This window comes from Varroa destructor, unplaced genomic scaffold (assembly GCF_002443255.2).
Source record: "Varroa destructor unplaced genomic scaffold, Vdes_3.0 BEIS01000004.1, whole genome shotgun sequence".
NCBI classification, from domain to species: Eukaryota; Metazoa; Arthropoda; class Arachnida; order Mesostigmata; family Varroidae; genus Varroa; species Varroa destructor.
In genome coordinates this window covers 924240-928921 of record NW_019211457.1, presented here as the reverse complement: position 1 = coordinate 928921, position 4682 = coordinate 924240, and the positions used below count along the sequence as shown (strand labels likewise).

Below are 4682 nucleotides of genomic sequence, written 5' to 3'. Positions count from 1 at the left end.
TATTTACCGGCTTCAGCTTCCTGATGGTGAAAATTTATGCGACCGTAATCCCTAAATGTCTCATGGGGCGGCGCGAATTTTCAGCAAGTGTATAACTACGTATATGAATAGAATGTTTTCGTGACTGGGTGTACATAAGTGCTCTTTATGTCGGAGAGATTATGAAAGCGAGGAGGGTTCAAGGGAACAAAATCTGTGTTTTCCGAATAAAAACCGCGTGGTCTCTAAAAATGCTATTAGACGAAGGGTTAAACATTCAACACATGATTCTGAAGTTTTAAATTAAATTAAAAAATTAAACGTAGAAGCTGATTTATTTATGTGGCACCTGAAACAAAAATAGGTTCACACATAACACACGGTTTATACTGAAGGAGGATATATACATATATAGGGTGGGGCAAAGGACACATGATACTCGTAAGGGTTTTCATTTTACATCTGTTCAAGTAGCGGGTGAGTAATATGTAGTAGTAAACATAAGTGTTAAAAAACACGTAAAGTGTATTCTACTAAATGGTGGGCGCACGTTTTTTCGAACTGTCAGGGGATTTTTGTCCCATCACGTATGTATATCCAGCGGAGTAACTCCGAAACAGAAGACCAAAATACGGCTCTATTTATAAATCGTTCACCACCAATGCTTGCCTTTAAGTATGTCCATGCCTTAAATAACATGCGTAATGTGCGTATCCACAGATATTTCCTCAGGACTCTACACGGCTTCGTGGGCGTGCGTGTGTTTGTGTGTGTGTACGTAACTTAGCTGTTGTGTACCCTATATTCGATAAGTGGTCAGCTTTAGGACGGCATTGCAACTCTTAGTACAACACAGTTCTCTTATATACGTTATGCTTGTTGGACTTTTCATAACAACATGAGTATCTTGAAGAATATACCAGTCAAGGAAAAAAAGCGCTCAGAAACAAAATCAAAGGGCCACTACGGTTATAACAGAGTCCGTCCGAAATAGAGTACATAAAAGCCTTTTTTTCCATGTCGGGAAGCCTTTGTGTGGTTGCTTTTGCCTAAAGGACATGTGAGCGGCAGTGCGCGCACATGGATACGAATGAATGTAAGTGTCATCGATGAATGGCGCAAGTCTAGGCTGAAATAAGTGGCGCCTGTGCCAGTTGTGCATCTAGGAACCCACAATCACATTAAAAAAAAAACACAAATCAGATTTTTAATGGCCTGGAAAAATTACATCCAGTTGCAAGTATGCCATGTAAACAATGTTAGCCAAAATGATGATGGGATCCAGCGCAAAGCGTTCGCACAAAGGAACGCTTCTAACAGATAGAAGAAACGAGAACAATTCTGAGCCTTGTAAGGTTACAAGTGTTTGAATGTTCAATACGCAGTTATATGAGTTTCGTGATATCGCAGTTTATTCATGAAAAGCTTACAGTATGCTTCGAGGTATCGATATTCGATAGTTTAATTCAGCGTTTTTTGTCGAGCGTGTTTTTTACGAAATACCTTAAAATTTTCTTTTTCTTTTTCCTTGACTACTATGAAAAATAATAATGGAAACAACAAGCGGCTTATCATTTACAACCGCCCAGCTCATTACCTTCACCGTGCGATTCTATAAACAAACAATTACAGTACTATAAATAAATGAAACCAACGTGTCCATAAAATCCAATTGCATAACGACACCCGCCGCGTAACTGCCTTCTATGCAATCAGTTACAAGCCAGTCTTAAGCACGTTTGACCATCGTGCTACGGAAGCCGCTTCGAGATACGACATCTCACTAGATTTCTACTAAAACTTAAGCGTTACTATAATCCTTGCTAGCCCGATAACTGAAAAACAACAAACAAGTGTTATCATTGTCGCTGAACGAAACAAATGAAACAACTGTCTTTCTGACTCCCTGGTGAACGAAAAAGTTTTTAGGGCGTTCGCGCAGCGTCAGATCAAAGAGCAGCAGCTCGTAAGCTTTATAATCGTTGGCCGTAACATGCTCGAGGACCGACTCGGGATGGGTCTTGAGCTTTATACAATATTAAAAGACAACTAGCTAGAAATGCCGTGCTTTATATATTTACTAGACGATATTGCATATACCTGTATGTTATGATGCCATGATATGATGATGGCAATGAACGGAACATTTGTTTGTTTTGTCACCTGTGTACTCTGTCGTCGGGACAAAAATTACTCGCAGAATAAGAAAGAGATAGTAGAAGACATTTATTTAAAGCGAGTTTGACCAAATGTAACGATGAACTACGCTTCTATACACGCTGCTGTCAATACGAAGGTAAGATGTGGTGGAATGTACATAGATATATTATGGGAACGAAAAATTGGCCCATACGAAATCCAAATAATTAGTACGTTCTGTATAATATTATTGCCAGGTAGTAAGTTATTCTATTATAGTTGTATTTTTTTGCTATTTATTACAGCAGTCTCAGTATACAATCCTATATTAATTAATATTTTATTTCGATTTTTACTACTGAAGACGTAGTTAAGCTATTTTCGTTTTGCCAACATGGTATTATGTACAATATGATCATTAATTACCTTCATCGTCACTAAACAGGCAGTTTTTTAAGCATGCAAAATCACGACGTCATTTTTTGTAGAGACAAACAAATGGAAAAAACATGCAGAATTGTCACGATCATATGTCGTCGCCGAGGAATATAACTTGGATCATCATGGACTTCGATCACTGAATTATTCTTTGCATCTACGACGACAATAGTATATGATAAAGTTGACGAGCCATACAAATAATAACATGCTTTGTGGTAGTGACGTGTCACGTTTTTTAGACCATTTGGTATTGGTTCGTTGTTTTTGACGAGTGGGGAATGAGATACATTGTGAAGTTTCGCCCTCAATCATACGCTTTTGTGATTATATCGTACGTGTTTACAAATCTACATACGAGTCAAATGCGCGTCACAATAAAGAGATCCAATGGACAGAATGTGTACCGCTACAGGGTTCGTATACGATTATATATATATATATATATATATTTGAAACCGGAAGAGAAGTCGAAAAGTGACAAGATGGAAAAATCACTAGAGATGAAGGAAATCAAGAGAACCGAGGGATATGTAAAAGAGCGGTGAATGGTAACCACAAAGCGGATAAGTGGAACTGGCCTCGAAGAAATTGTTTGCTGAATATAATAAATGCGTATCTTTGCGTTATTATATTCAATATATATATATATATATATATATATATATATATATATATATATATGTATATATATTGGTCTTTATTGCAATCGTGTAGAGTAGAATATTGTTCCAAGGAAAATAGAACGTTTACAAAACTTTCTTTGGTGATTAATGATTAATAGTTTCTATTAAATTTGACCGATTTATTCCTATTTAATTTGGGCGCAAACTCAGCTGAGAAAAGGATACGGAGTCTTTAGTCATCTAAGGTGAGGTGGTACGTGCACAATGCGACATAGATGACTGCCCTGAAGTCTTTTTTTGAACACATACCATATCATCCTATGTATCATAATAAATTAGAAAATAATATATAATACATGCGAGAACGATATATGAAAAATATATTTTCAGTTTTCATCACCACTTTCCAAAGTGCAAATGAAACAAAAGTAGACATATCAGAATGTGATTTTTGTCTGTTTTTGAAGTTGCGCCGAACTTTCCCGACAATTCAGACCATGGCAGGCCATTGCTATAGGTAAGCGGATATGCACGTGGCCTATGTGCTGTGTTCCAGGGGTGCAGTCCATATAGTAGGCGATATCATCAATTTAGTTCGTTTGGTTGCAAATTTAGTTGTTGAATAATAATGGCAACTACTCTTATTGACGCGGTTTATTTTTTGAGCTATATTATGAATGCTTTGCTTTCTATTTCGTCTCCTAAAGAATTTTAGCTGATACCATTTCGATATTCTGAGCTATCGGTACCTGAGGGGGTGTAGCTCAGATGGTAGAGCGCTCGCTTAGCATGCGAGAGGTACGGGGATCGATACCCCGCACCTCCAATCACTTTTTCTACAACAATTTTCAATTGTTTATCAAAACTTTTTTTTTTTACATTCGTTGTACGAACATAAGCAGCAAACTGTGTATACTAACAGAGAAATTAATTGTATGCATAAACACGTTGCATAATAATGCCACAGGTTATATTAGAGGGTCGCATATGTATCGGGGTCAACAAAGAAGGCTTTGTGTGTAACGCCAAAAAAAACTCTGTATTTAAAATTAGATATGAATTTGGCCTGATTGTCTATAACGATCGTGCTGGGAATTCAAGTTGTGTCGCTTTTTATTAATATTAAATCGGTCATTATATATATATATATATATATATAAGGCTGTTACAAAATCATTGCCAGTATACTATGGAACATATGAAAGAACAAATAAACCCAACAGTTCTTATCAATTTGTCTGTCTTCAGTTTCTAATCAGCACACCTTAAATTTGCTACCTACGCAAATTCTTTGTCACAATCTTCATTCCTGCACCGATCTTCGCCCTATGTACTAGTTCTAATCTGGCTAGGGACATGCAAATTGTTATTACTTCACTGTTTTTGACAACGACGAGGAACTGTCGTGCTCTGATCACGTAGTGTGTAGCCGTGATCGTATAGTGGTTAGTACCTTGCGTTGTGGCCGCAATAACCCAGGTTCGAATCCTGGTCACGGCA

At 37.3% G+C, this 4682-nt stretch overlaps 2 non-coding genes across 2 annotated transcripts; both read left to right on the top strand.

Annotated features, from left to right (window-relative positions):
• The first annotated feature begins 3935 nt into the window (after positions 1 to 3935).
• On the top strand, positions 3936 to 4008 carry TRNAA-AGC (transfer RNA alanine (anticodon AGC)). The gene has a single exon. It is a non-coding gene; the product is annotated as a tRNA-Ala (tRNA).
• Positions 4009 to 4610: 602 nt separating this feature from the next.
• Positions 4611 to 4682, top strand: TRNAH-GUG (transfer RNA histidin (anticodon GUG)). The gene has a single exon. It is a non-coding gene; the product is annotated as a tRNA-His (tRNA).